The sequence below is a fragment of the Sarcophilus harrisii genome, chromosome 5 (assembly GCF_902635505.1).
Source record: "Sarcophilus harrisii chromosome 5, mSarHar1.11, whole genome shotgun sequence".
NCBI classification, from domain to species: Eukaryota; Metazoa; Chordata; class Mammalia; order Dasyuromorphia; family Dasyuridae; genus Sarcophilus; species Sarcophilus harrisii.
In genome coordinates this window covers 15,194,234-15,217,791 of record NC_045430.1, presented here as the reverse complement: position 1 = coordinate 15,217,791, position 23,558 = coordinate 15,194,234, and the positions used below count along the sequence as shown (strand labels likewise).

The following is a 23,558-nucleotide window of genomic DNA, read 5'->3' as shown; positions in this document are numbered from 1 at the left end:
AAATATAGGGATTGGGAATTCAATGTAATGGTTTTTAGTCATCACCCAGAGTTCTTTCTCTGGGTGTATCTGGTTCAGTTCATTACTGCTCCATTGGAAATGATTTGGTTGATCTCGTTGCTGAGGATGGCCTGGTCCATCAGAACTGGTCATCATCTAGTATTGTTGGAGCACATTATTTTCACCTCTCCAAACGTTTTCTCATCTGTAACACGAGGGATTTGAACTGAGTGGCCTCCAAGGTCCTTTCTGGCTTTAGCTTTCTGGTCCTCAGCCCTCAGCGTCTAACTGGGGCGGCAAGCACGGGCTTTGTGGTCAGAGGACCCAGATTCAAACCCTGCTTCTGCTCCATGAAGACACAAAGTATCCGTAACGCTAAGAGCGCTAAAGTATGGCGGTTACAAGTGTAAACCTCAATAACTCCGCGCTCCCTGGGGGCTCAGCCTCCTCTCACGCCATCTCCGCCGATAAGACGGTGCGAGTTTAGTTTGTTTGAACACCTGGCCGCGCCGCGCTCGGAGCCGAGGACTTTGCTGCGGGTCCTCAGCCGCTGCAGAGGCAGCGCGCAGGCTGCCGGGCCCGGGGGCTGCTTGCCGAGCTCGTGGCCCAGGCTGCCTTCGTCAGGGTCTCGGGAGGGCCGGAGGCAAGGTGGCTTCCGGTCTGCCCGGCACGCGCTGCCTCCGGCCCTCCCCCTGCGGCTGACTGGGACCCGGGGGCCTGGGAAGAAGTCACCACCGCTGCCTGGCTGTTTCCTCCGCAGTGCGACCCCCTAGTTAGGCCAGACGGAGAGAGGGCCTCGCCGGCAGCTTCCGACTCAGATCCCGCGCACCTAGGGCGGCGGCTTCGGGCCTCAGTCTCCCCAGCTGTAAAACGCCCTGCTTGGGCCGGGTGGGAGGGGGCTCCGACACTGGCGGCTGCCTCCCCTTCTCCCCGGTCTCACTTTCCTCCCCCCGCAGGGGAAGCGGCCGCTCCCCAACTCTAACGTTCCCGCTCTTTTGTCTCCCTCCCCCCGCACTTTTTCTGGCGTTTCAGTGCTCCCCCCCCCCCCCCCCCCCCCCCCAGGCCCGGGAGGCCCGGGAGGCCCGGGAGAAGGCGGCCCGAGGCGCAGGTGCTGCGGGGAGCGCCCACGGGCCGACGCCAAAGCCCGGGGCGCCTCTGGGCGCGCGCGCGCGTGGATGCGCGAGGATGCGCCTGAGCGCGCGCCCCGAGCGCCCGGGCCCACGTGTGGAGTCGGGAAACGCCGCGCGGGCGGGGCCGGGCTCGGGAATGTGGCGGGGGCCGGGCCGCCGGAAGCAGCCCGGCTCGGGGAGGCGCCTCCCCGAAGGGGCAGGTAATGACAGCAGCCCCATTTATGGGCCTCTGCGGCAATTCTGGCCTTATAAGGGCCGAAGGGCCCCGCCGGCTGGGCGGGGAGGCGGCCGGGGAGAGGAGGAGGGGACGGGGGAGGAAGGGATGGGGGCGGGGTCCCCACGGGGCTGCCCCGCCTCCAGTGCGGCCACCTCTGACACCGCCCCCCACTCCAGCTTCTGGGAAAGCCTCCCCGTGCTCCCCTCCCCCAACCGTCGGACCCAGCTCGCGCCGGGAAGGAGGCGGCTCGCGTCCCACCCCGGCCGTGCTCCCCTCCCCCGCTGCTTCCCGGAGCGGGGTCTCCCCCGCCGGCCCGGTGGGGTCCGGAGCCGCGGTCGGGAACTTCAGCGGCTGCGAACCCTGACTCCTCCCCGTGGTGCCCGTCCCCCCCCCACCCCCCCTTAGTGAGTGATGGGGTTTTAGGGCAGCGGGTCAGGGGGACCCGAGTTCAAATCCGACCTCAGACACGTAACCCTTCCTGGCTATGTGACCCCGGGCAAGGCACTTACCCCCAATTGTCTCAGCAAAAAAAAAAAGAGACAGAGGGGGGCTGGGGGGGGGCTCAAACCAGATCTTCTCAAGATCCTGCCAGTTCTAAAATCTCGGAATCTCATTAGCGTCAACAAAAGCCATCACCAAGGGGGGTTGATTTTGAGCTAAGAACAGGCTTTGTCCCTCACTCTTCCTCTTCTGAGCCCGACCCACCGTCCTCCATTCTTTACCTTCCCCCTCTTCCCACCTTTACATTTAATCTCACAATACCAGGAATCTATGATCTCACCCTCGTGGGAATTCCCCTCCTCTAGTGAACTTGAAGCGCTTCCAGGCTTTCTTATCCTGTCTGGTTCTTGTCTGTAATGCCTCGGGGGTCCTTCTTCAAGGCCATTAATACTTCTAAGACCCTGCAGTCCCTCATTGATTGATATCTCTGGCAAAATCATTCAAGCTGGTAGTTCATCATGGAGTGCTGTGGCTCCAATTCTTGTGACTGCTTAAACCAACCAGAGCACCTTTCTCTTCTTTTTCTTAGTTTATTTATCTTAATATACATTGTTTTATGAATTATTTTGGGAGAGAAAAATCAGAACAAAAGAGAAAAACCATGTGAAAGATAAAAAAAAAAGGAAAAAAGTGACCCTAGCATGTGTTCATTTACCTTCAATCTTCATAGTTCTTTTTCTGGTTGCATTTTCTGTCTGAAGTCTATTGGGGTTGCGTTGAATCACTGAACTACTGAAAAGAACCAAGCCTTTCATAGTGGATCAGCACACAGTCTTGCTATTGCTGTATACAGTGTATTCCTGGTTCTATTTGTTTTGTTCAGTGTCAGGTCACATAAATCCTTCTAGGCTTTTCTAAAATCAACTTGTTCATCATTTTTTATAGAACAATAATATTCCATTGCCTTCATGTACCACAGCTTGTTTAGCCATTCCCCAATTGATGGGCACCCACTCCTTTTCTAATTCTTTGCTACCACAAAAAGAGCTGCTACAGACATTTTTGCACATGTGGGTCCTTTTCCCTCCTTTATGATTTCCTTGGGATAGAAACCCAGTAATGGCACTGCTGGGTCAAAGGGTATGCACAGTTTTATAGCTCTTTGGGCATAGTTCCAGATTGTTCTCCAGAACAATTGGATCATTTCACAACCACCAACAATGTACCAGTATCCCAGTTTTCCCACATCCCCTCCAACATTCATCATGATCTTTTCCTGTCATCTTAGCCTATCTGAGAGGTATTCAGCAGTAGCTCAGAGTTGTTTTAATTTGCATTTCTCTAATCAATAGTGATTTAGAGCATTTTTTTCATGTAACTATAAATTAATTTCATCATCTAAAAATTGTCTGTTCAATATCTCAAAGTTGCTACTCCTCAACATGTATGCTCAATCTCCCTAGTAGAACGTAAGTTCATTGAGGACAGAACTTTCTTACTTTTATATTTGTGTTCCAGCTTCCTAATGCCTATTCTATTTCCCTTCCTTTATTTTTTAAACAGAGAAGGAAGCTTGGGGTCTCTGTCCCTTTTTGGACAGATTAAAAAACCTAGGGAAGTCCAGAGAGTGATGTTGTTTAGTGGAGAATTGGACTCCTATACAGGAAAGTTCTGTGTTCAAAGTCTAGGCCTGCCACTAGTAAGTAAGCCATATAAACATGGGGAAGTTACTCCTCCCCTTGGGTCTCAATTTCCTCATCTGTAAAATGAGAGACTTAGCCTAGATCACTGAACTCCCTGCCCACTTCAAGTTTGTGATTCTAAAGTGATTTGCTAAGTGTCACATAAGGAGTAAATCACATAAGACCCTTTGGTCTCCACTTCTGGGTTTGTACCATATCACACTCTCATTTTCCTCATCTGTTAAATGAGGAAGTTGGATTGGGTACTACCAGCTTGTACCATATCACACTGTGTCCATGGCAAATAACTAATCTCCTCAGCCTCAGTTTCCTCATCTGTTAAATGAGGGAGTTGGACTGAGCAATACCGCACAATGAAACTAAAGATTCAGAGGCAGAGGGAGCAAGTTTAGATCCTAGGTAATCTTTTTTTCTATTTAGGTCATCTTGGACAGCTCAGGAACCGGGTCCTACAGGAAGCCTTTCCCAGGCTCTCTAAATATAGGGCCCCTCTTCACCCTGGCATTACTTTGGATATATTTTATATTTCACTTGTCCACCAGCAAGTTTTCCCCCTCCAATAGAATGTAAGTACCTGTCATCTGAGATAGTGTCTGCCATAGTAAATAGTTAACAAATGCTTGCTGATTGAGTAACTGAATAAATGAATGAATGAATAAGAATTTGCTGAAGGCAGTGTAAGCTGGAGCAATCAGGAAAGCATTTCTGGAGAACTTAGAACTCAAGGGAACCCTGCAATCTACACATAAATGACCTCAGATCTGGAATAGCACCTTAGAGTCAGGGCCATCCCCAAAGGGATATCAGAGTGTCTCACCCCACTACTGGCCATTACGTGTTGAGAAATGATCCCAAGTAGAGATGGGTCCCCCATTCCGGACTCCCCTGGGCTGTAGCTTACCAGACTATTACAGAGAGCTCAGGCTAGCCAGGACTGGTTCAGGAGTTTTTGTGACTAAAGCCTTCTTTCCTGCCTGGGGATGTTTTCTCTACTAAGAGGTAGCAAAGTATGGAGGAGTGTTAGATTTGGAGTAAAGATTACACATCTACACCTGGAAAGGATCTATTTAGACTATTTAGTACAACTCCTTCATTTAACAAGGGAGGAAACTGAGAACCGAAGATATTAAGTGGTTTACTCCAGGTCACACAGGAAAGGAGGTGGTGGAACGGGGATTTGATCAAAACAAATCCAACATTCTTTCTCCTAAACCATGTTATAGATCTGTATTCAAGTCGTTCTTTTCCCCACTTCAGATGTGAAGTAAAAATCCCTAAATCTCTAGGAGTTTTCAATCAAACCAATAAACATTTAGTAAATACCTTCTAGTTTCAGATGACTTACAAAACTCCAAGGATACAAAGAAAGTTCCCAGCCCCTTAAAGCTTTTTTTTTTTCCTGAGCAATTAGGGTTAAGTGACTTGCCCGAGGTCACCCAGCTAGGAAGTGTTGAGTGTCTGAAGCCAGATTTGAACTTCAGGGCTGGTGCTCTATCCACTGAGCCACCTAACTGCCCCAGAAGCTTACATTCTACTGGAAAAAAATACATACATTATCTCTGAGGTAAGGCTTTTGCAGCAAGGGTGGTGGGAAAGAAGGGAATTAGAAAGGAAAAAAAAGTCTTACCTTTTGCAAAAGGTAGGATTTAAGCTGAATCCAACAGAACCTGTACGCCTTCTTCAGTCATTCAAAGTTATTGTGAGAAAGAGCTGCTCATACCCATATCAATCTGTAGGAAAGAAAGAAGCTAGGGTAGAAACCTCCCTATGCCTTTGGCAGGGGAGCCATCACTGACGAATCAGTGAAGTGGCTCTCCACCAGGGTGAAATTATCTTTAGATCTTTTCTCCAAGGCTAAATTACCATTTGACTTGAGAAAGCTTTCTTTCCATGGATATGTAGGATGAGGTAGGGGAAGCATCCTTGGCATAGAGAATGCAGGTTCAGCACCACGCAAGCATATTTCTGCCCTGCTGTAACATTTCTCTATGGCTAAAACCTCAAAGCTATAACCTCAAACCCAAACCTCAAGTTTATTTAGGTAAAGTCATCTTTTCCATTTAGGAATACTGCAAGTTATTACATTGTCACCTCTTCCACCCCAAATAAAAGACTGAACCTAAGATTTTCCAAGTATTGCATCCCAGTGGTATCAAATAGAAATAAGGTCTCTAAAAGCTTCATATTGGTTTACATGGTTTATATATTAACATTATCTATTGTATTTTTATTTATTTTGTTAAATATTTGCCGTTGACATTTTAATTTGGTTAAGGAACACTCAGGAACCACATTTGACACTTCTGTTACATCCTTATTTGGATTTTTCCAGTAATTCTTGAATGTTGGAATGACTCTCTAGTAACTCATAGAACATAGCTTCTGATCTACCCTTATATGCTTTTTTTATAGGTCCCCAATTAATTTTCATACTCTGATTTTCATGGAACCTATAGCAGCTTCCTCACCAAATATATGTTCTATTCTGTATATTGGTAGTCCCTTACAGAGACCAACCTCCATCAATTGACAGTATTTTTCACCTTCTATCTTCACATTCTCATAATACCATTCCATAGTGTGAAGATTTTCCCAGTCACAAAATGTCTTGATTCCAATAATGGAAATTAGAAACAGTAATAACATTGCCAATCACAGTTATCAGCAGACTAGGGCAATTATAAAACAGCTGGTATTCTCCTACGCATATGTCAGAACCAAAATTGTTATCATTAAAAATACCTTAAAATAAATAATTCTTAAAATATAATGTTTGGAACAATAAAGTAGAGATTCTTGCTTAAAAGGCAGCCAGACTGAACAAGGAAACAAATTTTAAAATTTGGTGCAATATGTAAACTTCCACAGACAAAAGAGAGAAGATAAGAAATAAATATCCTTGTATACATATATTGTATTTAATATATACTTTAACATATTTAACATGTATTGGTCTACCTGCCATCTGAGGGAGGGAGTGGGGGGAAGGAGGGGAAAAGTTGGAACAGAAGGTTTTACAAGGGTTAATGCTGAAAAATTACCCATGCATATAGCTTGTAAGTAAAAAGCTATAAAAAGAAAAGAAATAGATATTCTGCACAGATGCCTTTATGTGGGATACCTTATTATAATTAGCTTGCTTAGCAGAACTGGGAAAACATTGTTCGCAGTAACAAGATTGTGTGATGATCAACTATGATAAACTTGATTCTCAGCAATTCAACGATCCAAGGCAATCATAATAAACTTTGGAAAACGCCATAGAGATCTAGGGAGGCTGAATGTGGATCAAGACATAATGGTTTCATCTTTTTTCTTTCTTCTGTTTTTTTTTTTCTTCTCGTAGTTTTTCCCTTTTGTTGTGATTTTTCTCTCCCAACATGACTCATATGGAAATATATATATATATATATATATATATATATATATATATATATATATATATATATAATGATGAAAAATTAATTAGCTTGCTTTAAGCCAGTATAATGGCTCCCAAGGTCAACTTGGTTTTCTTTTCTTTGGCTTTATATGAAAATTTAGATCTATTGAGATAACAAAGGCTTTGCAAATTATAAAGCATTCTATAAATGAGAGTTATGATTGCTATTAACAGTTCTGAATTCAGTCACAATTGCTTTGATCTCTAGGTGGGAAATTTCTTGACACAAAAGGCTGAGGTTAGGCTCTTACATTTGTACCTGCCTCTAGAACACTAGATAGAGCACCAGGTTATCTGGAGGGCCACAGTTCAAATGTGACCTCAGATACCTGCTAGCTGTGTCACCCTGAGCAAGTCATATGACTCTATTTACCTCAATTTCCTCATCTGTAAAAGAGCTAGAGAAAAAAGTGGCAAATGATTCCAAGAAAATCCCAAATGGGGTCATGAAGAGTCATAGACTGAAAGACTAAATGACTGGTTAACTTCTATTTTCTTTGTGGTTGAAGCAGAATTCACTTTGTTGGAAACATTGGATAAAGAAAGAGCAGATTTTATATTATTGTATTTATTAAGTATCAGAAGAGGAAGATGGAGAAAGAAATAATCATTTCTAGAGTTTTTCTTTTGGTCCTCCATTTCCAGCTCTCTGTGGAGTTAATGACTCTCCTCACTTCATTCATTTATTTGTTTTTAATTTATTTATTTATCTATCGATTGATTGATTGATTGATTAGACAATAGGGGTTGAGTGATTTGCCCAGAGTCACACAGCTAGTAAATATTAAGTATCTGAGGTGGGATTTGGACTCCAGAGCTCATGCTTTATCTACTGTGCCATTTTAGCTGGTTTTAATCCCACCTATCCACAGGACAATTAAAGTGAGGGTAGAGAGTATTTCAAGTATGAAGGAAGATACAAATAGGAGATTGGAAATATAGGAATATATGAAGAACTTTAGACATTTTTCCCCCTGAGGCAATTGGGATTAAGTGACCTGCCTAGGGTCACACAGCCAGGGAAGTGTTAAGTGTCTGAGGACACATTTGAACTCAGGTCTTCCTGACTTCAGGGCTAGTGCTCCACCCACTGTGCCACCTAGCTGTCCCTATGAAGAACTTTAAGTTACAGAAGATTTTATATTTGATCTGGAGGCAACAAGGAACCACTGGAGTTTATTGAGCAAGGGTTTGAGGATCAAACCCATGTTTTAGGAAAATTACTTTGAGAGGATTGATCGGGATAAGAGGAGGGGAGTCAAGGAGTCCAAGCAGAAGACTCTTCCAAGGAAGGAAGAGTCTGAACTGGAAGAGAGACAGTGGGAGTGGTGAGGAGAGAAGGGGACATAGAGTCAAACAGTGAGGAAGCCTTTTTGAAGTACTTGCCTAAGCCCTGTGTTGAATACAGGAAAGGCCTGTGGAAGTGAGTCAGCAGTGAATCTAGGAGAGAGGCTGGGAAAATTTGGCAGTGGTTGGAGAATTTGTGGGTGACTGAGAATGAGGCATTGGGATGACAGTGAGGTAACTGGGAAGATGTTGATGTTCTCAGGTCGACAGAGGGAAGGATTCAGGAGGAAAGAGAGTGAGCTCTGTCATGGCCATGTGGAGAGGCTAGAAATCCAGGTAGAGAAATCCATAAGGGGTTTAGGGCTGGCTGTATAGACCTGCAATCCACTTGCTTCATCCACCAATGGCACTTGTGGCTGAGATCACTGAGGCAGAGCCTAGAGAGGACTAAGTAATCCTTACACGCCCTCCCCGGAAGGGTTTTTAAGGGTGGGAGCTACAATCCAGGGAGGGAGCGCCTCCAAGTTTGAAGGGCACCATTTACCGTATAACAATGATAATAGCGAGCATTTAAATAGCATTTTAAGGTCCACAAAGAGCTATATATGTATACAAAATATATATGAAGAAATAGGGACTCTCAGAGGGTGAGCCTGCACACTAATGAGTGCCAGAAGCAGGGTGTAAATGTGAGCTTTTCCCAATGGAAATGTGAGCCTTTAATCTTTGTAGAACTGGGACCCTGTTTCCTCTACCTACAGTAGTCAGTCTTCTCACTCTCCTTTTAGCTGCATCAACCTAGATCATTCCTTTTCTTGCTCAAGTGGGCTTCCTGAGGGACAGCCAGAGCTGAGGATCAGGGGGATGGAGCCTTCAGTGGCTCCCATCATTTACTCTCCAAAGTGCTCCATTTATTCCTAAGGCCAGTTTTGGGGAGTTGTCAGAAAGAGCTTCCTTGTAGGGAACTAAAGTTTGAATAAAGAGATTGTTTTTCTTCGGTCGTGTCGGTTGGAAATTTTTAGGCAAAGATACTGGAGCGATGTGCCATTTCCTTTTCCAGCTCATTTGACAGATGAGGAAACTGAGGCAAACAAGGTAAGTGACTTGCCCAGGATCCACAGCTACTAAATATCTGAGGTCAGATTTGAATCTAGCTGTCCCCCGACTCCAGACCCAGCACTCTATCCACTGTACCACCTAGCAGCCCCACTTAGAGAACAAGACAGAAAGGTGCCTTTCAGGATCAGGGTCGGGAGCAGAAGTGTTTCTGGGAGAATTGGGAGAATTTGGAGCCCAGGATAGAGAAAACAGAGCTAGACTTCATCAAAAGGGTCAAGTTTGTTTGGATCCTTCCCTTTCACATCTTCTTTCTTCCCCTTCACCCGGATTCCGCCCCAGCCCAGGTGTTTCCTGATTTCTTCTTAAGGCTTAGTACTGGGAGAAAGAACTCCATCATCTTTTCCTGTTCTCTCTAGCTGGAAATGCTCACAGTGCTTGGTGTTTGTCAAATTCAGAATAATAATATTTTTGAAAAGTAAAGAAGTTTTCAGACCTGAAGTTAGGGGGCCTGGATTGAAGTCCCAGCTCTCCTACATTGTAGCAAATCATTTTCCTCCTTTGTGATCTCATCTGTGAAATGGGGATACTAATGCTCGAAAGGTTTGTTGCCAGGAAGCCAGAGTCCTGAGAATATGTGATTTCCTACCATTATCCTCGAGCCTCATTCTTTGGCCAAATCTGGGGATTTAATCTGGGTAGAGAGCTCTGGGTCTCCCCTACCCAAGTGGAACCCTGCCAGTTGTATATTCTCCATTGTATTCTCCAGCTGCCTGGGACACTGAGAGGTTGAATGATTAGCCAATCTTCTCTCCTGATCCAACCTACACCCACCCTTTTCACCTCACTTTCTCTGGTGATTTCTCTGGAACTTCCCCAGGCTGACGTAAGCCCCTTGAGGGCAGGGACTAATTTTCCTTTCCCCTTTTATGGGTACTTAATAAGAGCAGAATAGTTGTCTTCTCTTTCATTCCTGTGTGGAGGCTGGAGGCCTCAGCTCACCTACCAAGCAGCCTCTCCCACTACTTTTATTCACACTAAATAAATATGCTGGGGAGCAAATAAGTTGTTCCTTTAAGATTTTCACTTAACCCAATTCAAAAAATTTATTTAATAAGGACTCACAATAAGGAGAGGGTTGAGTGTCCCAGTGGCCAGGGTTACAATCAGTAGGACCAGAGTTCAAATCTTGCCTCAGACACTTACACTGGGCGTCATTTATCTTTTCTGTGCCTCAGTTACCTCATCTGTAAAAAAAAGATAATAAAGGACTAAAGGCTCCTATCACCTGGGGTTGTTGTGAAAATAAAAAAGACAATACATTTAAAGTACTCTGTAGTATTAATGCAAGTTGTGATTATTATTATGATTATGATTACCCACTGCTCAGCTAGGAGTAGTGGACTTGGACTCAGAAAGTTCTGAATTCAAATTCTACCTCAGACATCTAGCTATGCTTGGGCAAGTCACGTAACTTGTGCTTACCTCAGTTCCCCATCTGTAAAATGGGGATAATAATAGCACCTACTTCCTAGAGGTATTATGAGGACAAAATGGGATAATATTTTTAAATCTCTAGAGATATTAGTGAGACCCAGGAGGCTTCATCTTAGAAAGCAACAATTTAGAAGGTGCCATACTGGCACTGGCAATTCCGTTGCAGAAAAATAACTGATCTTACCACCTAGTTATCAACAATAATTAATACAAGGATTAAAATGAAAATATAGCAATGATTATGTTCATTAAATTACTATAGCAATGTTTTAATATTATGATTATATTATTAAGCTGTCATGCTAATGTTAATAATTACTATATTATTCATAACCTAATACAAGTCGTTAATGTTTTATTAACATGATGGTAAAATTGGACACTACCAGATGGAATTCTGGGTGGCAGGTCCCCACAGGAACTCTTCCCTTGCCCACCGCTTTTCACCCAACATGTGGTTGCCTCCCAAGGTTAAGGTTATTTTGTATGCTGTTTTCCCCAAGAACGTTTCTTGTCTCATGTAGGTACAAAACAGAACCTACACAAAGAAGGAGTCTCTGGACCCAGAGAGTCTGGATTCAAATGCTTAAAGGCCTGTGATGCTTACCACCTAGGAAAGCTTGGGCAGATAAATCAGGGAAGCTCCCTGGATCTTAGTACCCTCACCTGCCCCATGAATAATCCTTTATGTTTTAGTTTATATATTGCAAAGCCTTCTTCAGAATGGTCTCTGAGGTCCTTTTTAGATCCAGATTTTTTTTATTTAAGACATAGAGATGGGTACATAGGAAGGATACAAAGTGTGGAAGGATCCCCTCTAGGTCTAGGAAGCAGATGATAGAAAAAAAGTGGCTTTGAAGCAGGGCCTTGAAGGATGAATGAGGTTTCAGCAAAGGTACAGAGAGTGTTGCTGATTTCACAAAGGCAGGAGATTGGGAAGCATGCCTTAAATTGGGGATGGGAGGCAAATTTTCCAGTTTGGTTGGACAGAGGCCATAAAAAGACAATTGTTGTTTGAGAGAGTGGTCAACACTACCCCATCTTCACTGTAGTACCTTGATTTTGATTGAACCAAACAAATCAAAACTGAATGTGAACAGGGCCTGTAAACCTCTTGAATCACTCAATGCCATCTGTTAGGGACTGGATCATGTCCTAAGCATAAAAGAAATATATCACATATAATCATGAAAAGGAAGAAGCTGTTTTAGATTTTGGAGGAGAAAGATTTTGAACGTTTTAATCCAGATGTTGGAAAAGGCATGAAACAAAAGGAGAATTGTGCTGGAAGGGAAGGAAGAACTAGAGGAGAATTCTTAACTCTATAGATATCTTTAAATGAAGAATACAGGTTGAGGAAAGTACCAAGCAAAGGCCAGATTCCCTTTTTTCAGCTCCTCCTCCCAATGTCTATTCACAGGCAAGGTAATATAATCTACTGTTCCTTTCCCCAAATGTCTCCAGTAAACTGAATTCTGCCTCAACCATTGAGAGAATGGGCATGTTTAGAACTAGATCAAAATCCAATCCAAAATTAAGCAGAGGACCTAATTTTTTCTCCCAGGTCTCATTTTTTTATTTTTTTTTTCAATTGAGGGCTTAAAATAATCGTAATTGAAATCAGAACTTGATTTCCTAAACCCAAGAGGAAGGAACCAAATGAACTTTAGGGGGCATTATATTGCTCTATAGACTTAAAATGAAGCAATTATTATAAAAGGGTGTGTCAAGAGGATCAGAGATTTAGAACTGGAAAGGACCTTATAGATAAGGAAACTAAAGACCAGGTAGATAAAATGATTGATTGTCCAAGATCACACACTAGTTAAGTATTGGAGATAGGGTTTGAACCAAAATATTCCTGACTCCAAACCTAATTATTAAACCAGATGCTTCCAATACTTTACCAAATAGAATGATTCTTTAAAACAAAAATTCTCATTTATCTTCTTGTTCGATTTATCTAGTTCTGAGAAAGCAAGGTTGAGATCCCCCACTAGTATAGTTTTGCTGTCTATTTCTTCTTACATCTCTCTTAACTTCTCCTCTAGGAATAAAACAGAAATTCTCAACACAAGGTCCATAACTTAAATATATTAATAAGTATGTTTTAACATTATTTTATTTCCTTTATAATCCTGTTCTTTTTTGTGCATTTGAAAACATATTTCTGGGAAGGAGTCCCTAGACTTTCACTAGACTGATGCCCAAAGAGTCCATGATGAACTCCTGCTTTAAAGGAAGAATTATAGGCTCTTTAAACAAAAGGAGAGAAATGAGTTTCTCAAGGAAACCACCAAGTATTTCTTTTTCCTATAAGTTTTTCTATTGGGAGAAAATGCCACCCCACCTGGGAGGAAAATTAGACAATGAATCCCTTCCTCCTCCCTGCTCAGAGTGACTCTACTGATTGGGGAGAAAAGGGGGATAGAGTGAGGGATGGAGGTCGAGAAGAGCTGATCTCTTAATTATTCTGGGAAAGGCAACCCCAAGAGAGGAACCAGCAGGTTAATGGGGCTTGCATGGGGTGTGTCTGATTGTGAGAGAGAATGTGTGTGTCTGGGAGTGTGCAGCTTATGAAAATAAACAGCCCTAATCTCAGGCTGTCCCTTGGGTTGAGCAAACACAGATTCCCTCTCCAGTTCTTTCCAGCCCTGGAGGGGAGGGTAGAAGTGGGCCCAGAGCTGTAGTTAGTCTCTGGCCCTGCCCAAGCACCCTAAGGCTGTCCCAGCTGTGCCCAAAATCCCCAAGGCTTGAGCAAAGAGTTAATACCCCAGGAAAAAGAGGGAAAAGGAAACCTAGAAGGGGGAGGGCCACCTTAAGGGCCAACTGAGAACCAGAGATTAGAGAATGTGAAAGCTGAGAGGGATTTCGGGACAAAGAATGTGAGAGCTGGGTAGGGAGGGGCCTTGGAACAGGAAGCACCTTAATTCATAGGAGGTCAGAGGTGAAGGGCCCTAATACTAGAGACTCATGGTTTGGAACAGAGATGGGAAGGGTCCTAAGGAGAGAGAGAGAGGAGAAGTCTAATCTTCCCCTCTCACCTCACAGAGGAAGAAATGCCAGAAGGAAAACAGAACCAAGGCAATAATGGAACTCTCCTAATTCCCAGTTGTCTGTTCCCCCCAATAAACTTCCCTGTCCCTGTTTCCCCTTAGAAAAGCCAGATCTGGCTCTTTATCTTGGGAACTGGCTTGGGGAGACCTCAGCGTGGTGGTGATGAAGTGTTGAGCAAACACTGGGCCTTCTGCTGGCCAAGTCTACGTGCCATTTAGGGAGGCCAATTGCTGTCCCTTTAAGAGCGCCTTCAGGCCTGGCCAGCTCCAGTGACCCTGCCTCCCTTTCCCAGCAAGCCGGCCAGAACCACTCATGTAAATCGAGAACCAGTGGTATGTGCTAAGGCCTAGGGAGCCATTGGACTGAGGAACAAGGGTCACCCCTCCGGGGAAGGGCCTGGTCAGTACCCAACCACCCCCGCTCCCTGCCAAAGGCAAAAAGGTTAACCAAACATCTGGAAAGTATTTCCCTAGAGCATCTGGAAGAAAGGCAACTCCCTGCCTGGTAAAGGCAGCACCAAGTTGGGAAGAGGCAAAATGCCCTCTGTTCCTCCCTCAGCTGCTGCTTTGTTGGGGGACCTCAGGCACATTTATGGGGGGCCTCAGACACTCTTATAAATCATGTGTCTCCTTATCCCAGACACTGGGACTTGTGAGCAGCGAGGAGAGAAGAGGTTTGCCTAGTGAGAGGGCAACTAGGATGGATTTTGAGGAGCCAAGAACTTGGAGCTTGGAACCCTAGAAATTCATGGATTGTCTGAGCAGGAAGGGACCTTAGAACATGAAATATCAAAACTGGGAGCAGCCTTAAGACAAAGAAAATCAAAGCTGGAAGAAGCCTTCTAACATGGAATGTAGGGTAGGAAGTACCTGAAAGATGATCCATACATTTTACAAATAAGGAAACATCTGGTGGAGGTCACATGGTTGATCATTAACACAGCAAGAACCAGGATCCAGTCTCTCAAGTCCTTGTCTAGACTATTTGTACCATACCAGACCGTCTCCCCTTGAGCTTTTCGGGCGATTAGAAAGAATTAGGTGGCAAAGGGATAAAAGGTTGGAAGGCAGAAGAGATTCCTGGAACTGCTTTCTCATCGGTCTACAAACCCAGATTAGGATGTTGCAAGTACGGGGAGAGAGCAGGAGCTCCTCTAGTTCTGGCTACAGGGGGTAAAGAGCAGAGATTACGGAAGGCTTACTAGTGTTCTCATCCTGAGTAAGGAGTCCTCCTGGCTCCAGGAAGGTATTCAGGGGTCAGAACTTCTCAGGTGGAAGGTATTAGGTTCTAGGTACCCGCACTGGGAGAGTCCCTGCCTTGGGCCCTAACTCTCCAAGTGGTATTTATGGGTAGGATAGAAAGTCAGTCGGCTTATAGTAGGAATAATCTAAGGTCATTGTCACAAACCCCTACAATCAGCCATGTCCATCTCAGCTGAATATTGGGATGGAATCAAAGGGGCCCAGAATAACTGCCTCCCAGAATCCCTTTTCCTTTTTAAAAAACACTGCTTAGGTGCTGCTTCCTGTCTCAGGCCTCTTCCGGTTTCCTAGTCTACCTTTAAATTACTTAGTATTTACTCTGTCTCTATTTTGTAACCACCGGTAGTATAGTGTTATTTTTCTCTAGGAAACTGTAAGCTTCTCCAAGCTTTGCCTAGCACATAGTAGGGCCACAGTAAATACCTTAATTTGAGGATGAGTGGGGTGTATTACTTTGTATTTACTCTGTCTCTATTTTGTAACCACCTGTAGTATAGTGTTATTTTTCTCTAGGAAACTGTAAGCTTCTCCAAGCTTTGCCTAGCACATAGTAGGCCCACAGTAAATACCTTAACTTGTGGATGAGTGGGATGTATTACTTTGTATTTATTCTGTCTCTATTTTGTAACCACCTGTATGTGTAATGTTATTTTCCTCCAGGAAACTAAGTTTCTCTAAGCTTTGTCTAGCACACCCTAAGTACTTTGACTTGTGGATGAGTAGGGTGTTTGAGCCAGAATCAGACCCCCTGGTTCCATTTCCAAATCCCCTTTCCAATCTGCCCTCTTTCCCGCATGGCTTTGCAGAAGTCAGCTTTTGATGCAGCCTCCTTTGGGAAACAGGAGGTGTTTTTTTTTTTGTTTGTTTGTTTTTTTTTTTTGCCTTCTCCTCTATCTCTGCAAAGAACTCGAAGCCATTCTTTAAAAACTAAAAACAACAACAAAAAACAAACTATAAAGTTAACACCCTCAACAGAAACAGTGGCATGGAAATACACAACTGGGGCAAAATCTCACCCCAGACCCTCTGCCTTCACTGAGGCAGAGCTAAAGGGATTAATTCATGGCTAACAAAGAAGCAAAGAAAATGCTTTTGTTCTGTGTCTCCTACTAGGCCTGCCTCCACCACCCTTGACCCGGTTGTCTTTTCTTTCCTTTCTTCTATATGATTATAGTCCATGTGTACAAAGTCCTGGTTTCCTTTGGCATTTCCTCTTTATGGGTCCTTCCTATTTCCTTCTGTGTTTCAACAGGACCATTTTTATGGCTCCATAACATTCCATTTCATGAATAGACCATAATTTAGCAACATCCTCTAGTTATTGGATGCGTAGGTTATTTCCAGTTTGTTTTTTGCTAGTATAAATAGAGCAGTTATTCTTTTTCTTTTCTTTAATATATTTAAGTCTTCTTCCTCCCACTTTATCCCTCTTTTAAAAATATTGATTTTGAAGTAAATTTAAGATAATTTTCTTTCTTTTTTTGAAAGCTTTTTATTTTCAAAACATATCTATGGATAATTTTTCAACATTGAACCTTGCATAGCCTTGTGTTTCAAATTTTCCCCTCCTCCCCCCTCCCCCCTTCCCTAGATGGCAGGTAGTCCTATACATGTTAAGTATATTAAAGTATATGTTAAATCCAATATATATATACATATTTATACAATTATCTTGCTGCATAAGAAAAAAATCAGATCAAAAAGGAAAGAAAATGAGTAAGAAAACAAAATGCAAGCAAACAACATTAAAAAGAGTGAGAATGTTATGTTGTGATCCACATTCAGTTCCCACAGTTCTCTCTGGGGTATAGATGGCTCTCTTCATCACAAGATCATTGGAATTGGCCTCAATCAAGATCATTTTCTAGATCATAGCTCTAGAACTAAATCTTAGAAGTCTCCCAGTCTGTCCTTCTATTCGTGAGATTACTGATTCGATCACTAGGTCAAAACAAACAGTTCATTCTTCCTAATACTGCATGTCACCATATTGTTTCTCAAAATACAGAAGAGGCAGCAGAGTGATACAACATTGATAGATTCTGAGAGAGAGAGACAATTTGGTTCAAACTGCCCTTCCACTCACTACCTATGGGATTTGGGATATAACTTTTCACTTTCTTGGATGTCAACTCATCATCATTTGTAGATTTGCACTAAATGACCTCTAAGTCTCCTGTACACTCTAAAGCTTACACAAGATTGAAATCTCACTAAAAATGTATGAGTGCCTATTTTCGCATAGCCCTAACAATGTTAGATTTTTCTCAGTTTTTGCCCCTGCATTCCAGTGGTTGTAAGATGGTATCTAGAATCATATTTTAATCTTGAACCACTAAATTTTGTTTCCCTAAATTGCAATATCTAGGTAATCTTCCTTATTGTTTTTTTTTAAGCTTGTTTATTGACTTACTCAATGAACTGAATTAATTTAATTACATGAAATAATGAATGAAAAAGGTATGATGGACCAGACTCTGCTAAGTGCTGGTTATGTAAGCAAACAAGACAGCGCTGACCTCAAGTAGCTTCAGTTTGAATAGAGGAAGATAGCATGTTAAGGAGAGCTATAAATGAAAAAAAAAGTACAAAAAAGTACAAAAAAAAAGTACTTATCAGGCTTGTATATGGCCTGGAAGTAAAATAGTGGGCTGGAACTGCGCAAAATGAGGTGAAAAGTCATTTGCTGGAGCCTACAGGCCAGAATTTGAGTTCTAATGGGAGAAAAAGATCAGAGAATAGGTGTCATGGCTTGGCGATGGTTGGGAAATATGACATGGCAGAAGGTATGGATGGTGACTGAAAATGGGTATAATTTAACCACTAAGAGAAATCCAGCCCTGGTAGGAATAGGGAAGCAGTTGTTCTGCCATAACAATAACGGTAGTAGTAGTAATAATAATAGTAGTAATATTAGCAGCAGTAGTAACAGCAGCAGCAGCAGCAATAGCAATAGTAACATATCTGGAGAATGTTGACATTTTCCAGTTTCTTTTTTTAAAATTATTTTTTACAATAGCTTACAAAGTTCTTTTTTGAAAATTATTATTCATTATATTGCTCCTAACCTTTTATCTTTCTCCACAAATCATTATAGGAAGGTGATGTAAAGATCCTGAAACAAACCTGCTACCATTATGTCTATTTTGTTGATCAATCAGTCCAGTATGCTTAGTTGAAAGAGCTGGGGCTCCAAGAAGAAAATGAAGGTATGTATAACGGTTCCTGGGGAGGAACAGAAAAGGTTATTACAACCTATTGTCCACCTAACAATGAACCTATGGCAAGAGTCCATCAGCGTAGCCTGGCGGACTATGAAAAAACAAAGGCTAAAAGAAGCCTGGGAAATATAAGCAGATACACCAGCTCTTAAACAAGGAGAAATAGTAAACCGCGAAGCCATGTGACAGAAGATCCAGATCTTAGGAAATATGGTATCTTTGGAGATGGGAAAAATCTTAGAGGAAGGCACTGCAGAAATTCAAGAGAATATGGATATCTATGATTATGCTATTGGCTTATCTTGAATGATTGGAGAATCCCTTTTGCCTTATGAAAGATCAGGGCTCATTGAACAATGGAGTCTTTTGGGCCTAGTTGGGGTCTTCACTGCATACGATTTCCCAGTGGCTGAGTTTGGCTGGAACAATGCCATTGCTCTGATCTGCAGGGATGTTTGCCTTTGGAAAGGGACACCAATCACTTCTCTCAATAGTACAGCTGTCAAAAAGATAGTGCCCAAGTTTGGAAGACAATAACCTACCTGGTGTGATTTGTCATATCATATGTGATGGGGCCAATAATGGCACGGCAATGGCCAGAGATGAGTGGGTAGACTACTGTCCTTCATGAGAAGGATCCAAGTGGGAAAATAGATGGCAGTCAGGGTCCAAGAGAGGTTTAAGGAGAAGTTTGTTAGCTTTGGCAGAAATAATGCTATTATTGCGTTGGAGGATACAGACCTTACTTGGGTTCCCTCAGCTCTCTTTGCAGCTATGGGGACAGAAGTTCAGAGATGTACAACTGCCAGATGATTCTTTTTGCACGAGAGCATCCATGATGAAGATGTGGATAAACTTAAAAAAGGAATAGCCACATTCCAATTCATATTTATAGATCCATGGGATCCAAATATTCTCTATGGGTCTCTCTACACCAAAGAGGTAGTAAACATGTTCCTTGGTGCAGTGGAAGGAGCCTAAAAGCAAGTAATACAATCTAGGAGATTTTCCTTTATCATCAACTGACCTGTTGGTAAGTCAATTGGTCTATGGTGGGAAGGCTACAGGTTGTCTGGTAAATTATGTAGAGTCATTGATTGTGACCAATCTTGGCCACAATTCACTCATTGTGTATAGAACATGTTTCCTCCCATCCTTTATGTCTTAAAATTCAAGAATAAAGAAGAGGTCTACACATGGAATAATGATCTTTTGAGCACAAAGGATTTGGGCAGAATCTTTTGATAATTTGGGCCAAAAGGGTCTGATTTCAACATTGTAAATGTCAATATTTCAATGAGTGGGGCTGAAATTAGAGATACATTTTAAGATGAGAAGAATTCTGGTGGTAGCAGAGAAGCAGGTAATAGAAGCATATATAGAATGATATATAGAAGCAATATATGAGACAATCTATTTTACCATCAGCTACAATAAGGACCTTCCTCTGGCACAAGGAATCAAGTTTCAATAAGTGTTTGATATTTATATGACTCCACAAGCAGGCATTTCAAAATGGGCAACAGTCTACTTTCTTATTTCCTTGATATTTGACTAAATTGTGCATTTTTGAGGGGGTCAAAGATGGAAAGAAAAGCATAATGGTATTTATTTAATAAAACTTGGATTGAGCAGCTAGATGATATAGTGGATAGCATGCTGGCTCTGGAGTCAGGAGAATCTGAGTTCAAATCTGGTCTCAGATATTTAATACTTACTAGCTCTGTGAATCATTTAAATCCAATTGGCTTCTCAAGAAAAGAAAGATGAATTGAATCATTTTTCATCCCCATTTTCTTCTTTAATGAAGCAAATACTGGCCTTGAAATTAGCACATCTATTTGCTTAAGAAAAGTGGAAATTGATTCAACTATTCATTAAATGGACAACAATGGACTTCTATCTACTCTACAATAGCAAATGCTCATAAATTCTGAAGCTGAATCTCATCTCAGATAACACCAACTTTAAAAACTGCCTATTCTTATGCTTAGCCATATCATTTCAAGCAAAACATACTAGTTTAATTGAGCAATTTACCAAGTCAACTGATGATAAAGGAAAATCTCCTAAATTATATTACACATACTTAGAAAATGATAACAAAGTCAAAGTTCCTATAACAAAGTCAAAGCTCCTACATCCAAAGCCTCCAAGAAAAAATAAGAATTGGAGTCAGGCCTTGGAAGAGCTCAAAAGGGATTTTGAAAATCAAATAAGAGAGATAGAGGAAAAAATTAGGAAAAGAATTGAGAGTGGTGCAAAAGGAAATACAAAAAGCTACTGAGGAGAAGAATGCTTTAAAAAGCAAAACTGGCCAATTGGGAAAGCAAGTACAAAAGCTCACTGAGGGAAATAATTCCTTAAAAATCAGAACTGAGCAAATGGAAGCTATGACTTTATGAGAAATCAAGATACAATAAAGCAAAACCAAAAAAATGAAAAAAATAGAAAAAAAAATCTTGTCAGAAAAACAAATGATCTGGAAAATAGATCCAGGAGAGATTATTTAAAAATTATTGGTATACCTGAAAGTCATATTGAGAGAGAGAGAGAGAAAGAGAGAGAGCACCTGGACATCATCTTTCAAGAAATTAGCAAAGAAAACTGTCCAGATATTCTAGAACTTGAAGATAAAATAGAAATTGAAAGAATTCACTGGTCACCTCTTGAAAGAGATCCCAAAATGAAAACTCCCAGAAATATTATAACCAAATTCCTAGATTATAGTAATCACTGTTATGCTAGAGTAACATTTTTTTTCCTCAATGGTATTTTACTTTTCCAGATACATACAAAGATAGTTTTCAATGTTCACCTTGAAAAAACCTTGTTTTCCAAATTTTTCTCCCTCCCTTTCCCAAACCTCCCTTCCCCAAACAGCAAGTAATCCAATATAAGTTAAATATGTGCAATTCTTCTAAACATATTTCCACATTTATCATGTTGCACACACACAAAAAAAAAATTAGATAAAAAAGAGAAAAAAAGCAAGCAAACAAAAAAAGATGAAAATACTATGTTGTGATTTACATTCAGTTCCCATAGTTCTTTTTCTGGATGCAGATAGCTCCCTCCATCCCAAGTCTATTGGAAGTCGCCTGAATCACCTCATTTCAACATTCATTTTTATGAGACTGTGTGTGCCAAAATTTTCTCTCTCCCTCCATATCTCCCCATGCCCCAAGACAGTAAACAATAAGTTAAACCTATGCAATCCTTTTAAACCTTTTCCCGTATTTGTCATGTTGTGCAAGAAATATCAGACCAAAAGGAAAAAAGATCAAGAGAAAGAAAAAGAAAAAAAAAAAAAAAAAAAAAAAAAAAAAAAAAGTGAAATTATGCTGTGACCCATATTCAGTCTCCATAGTTTTTTTTTTTTTTGGATGCAGGGAGCATTTTCCACCCATGTCTATTGTAATTATCTTGGATCATCCCATTGTTGGGAAGAACCAAGTCCATCACAGTTGATCATCATATAACCTTGCTGTTACTGTGTATAATGTTCTCCTGGTTCTGCTCATTCCACTCAGCATTAGTTCACATAAGACTTTCCAGGCTTTTCTGAAACCAGCCTGCTCACCATTTCTTATAGAACAATAATATTCCATTATATTCATATACCACAACTTATTTGGCCATTCCCCAACTGATGGGCATCCACCCAATTTCCAATGCCTTGTCACTACAAAAAGGGCTGCTACAGACATTTTTGTAGTGACTTATGTTTTTAATTGTATTGTGTAGAGTGTTGTCGATGACATGAGATGAGTATTCCTACATGTATATTTAAGGGAATATATATACTTGTAGAATAATCTTATGTTTGCAATGGATAGGGCTTTGTGAGGTTATCATCAACTCAGTCTTGATGTGGTTATGCATCCTTGGTGGATTTACTGAATACAGGTGTTTACAATTCCCACTCTCCAAACTGACACTCTAGGAATGAGGATCATGGAAATATAACATGTGTGGATTCTATAACAAGTTCCTCAAGATGACATGGCTAGCTTTTTCTATGTCACATAATTGCAATTATTGAGATTCTATATGCTTGGGTTAGGATTGCAAGGTTAGTTTCTGTAGGTCATAGTATAGCAGCAAACTCTAATAGTAATTATGGGAAAAGCTTGGAGTATATCATAATATTAATCTCATATTTCACTGGGGCATACTGATTTATAATAACCTTAAAGATTTCATCAACTTATTTCTATGATCCTTTTCCAGGTCATCTGTATCAAGCAATCTCAACTGAATATACTATTTCAGAGTGTTTCCTCCAGGAAGAAAAGAAGATTTGAGATGATTTGTCTAAATGATTTGCATAATTATTTAAAATTTGGCCTCTCGTATCCTGTTACACAGTATGCAACTTTCCCCCCTTCGATTCCCCTTGTGTTTCAATTTCTTTCTCCCTCCCTTCCCCTCATCCCCCTCTAGAGGCAAATAATTAAATATATGTTAAACATGTCCAGTTCTCCTACACATATTTCCATGATTATCATGTTGCTCAAGAAAAATCAGATCAAAAAGGGGAAAAAATGAGAAAGAAAGAAAACAAAATTCAAGTAAACAATAATATAAGAGTGAAAATACTATGTTGTGATCCACATTCACTTCCCACAGTCCTCTGTCTGGGTACAGATGGCTTTTTCTATCACAAGACCATTGGACCTGGCTTGTAGCAGAACATTTTTTTCTTTATTATTATTATAGCTTTTTATTTACAAAACATATGCATGGGTAATTTTTCAACACTTACCCTTGCAAAACTTTCTGTTCCAACCTTTCTCTTCCTTCCCCCCACCCCCTCCCCTAGATGGCTGGCAGTCCAATTCAGGTTAAATATGTTAAAGTATATGTTAAATACAATATATGTATACATATTTATACAGTTATCTTGATGGACAAAAAAAAAATCAGCTCTAGAAAGAAAAAATCTGAGAAGGAAAACAAAAATACAAGCAAACAATAACAGAGTGGAAATGCTATCTTGTGGTCCACACTCATTTCCCATAGAGAACATTTTTCTTTATTTTTTTTTAAATTAAAGCTTTTTATTTTCAAACATATGCATGGATAACTTTTCAACACTGACTCTTGAAAAACCTTGTGTTCCAAATTTCTCTCCCTTCCCCCCATTCCCTTCCCTAAATGGCAAGTAATTCAATATATGTTAAACATGTTAAAATATATATATATACAGAACATTTTAAAAATTATTTTTTATTAAAGCTTT

The 23,558-nt window shown here is 41.3% G+C and overlaps 1 long non-coding RNA gene across 1 annotated transcript; it reads left to right on the top strand.

Moving 5' to 3' along the window:
- Positions 1-1,048: 1,048 nt before the first annotated feature.
- On the top strand, positions 1,049-22,873 carry LOC116419248. Its single transcript, XR_004229508.1, has 3 exons — positions 1,049-1,330; positions 18,190-18,301; positions 22,547-22,873. It is a non-coding gene; the product is annotated as an uncharacterized LOC116419248 (long non-coding RNA).
- The last annotated feature ends 685 nt before the right edge of the window (positions 22,874-23,558 follow it).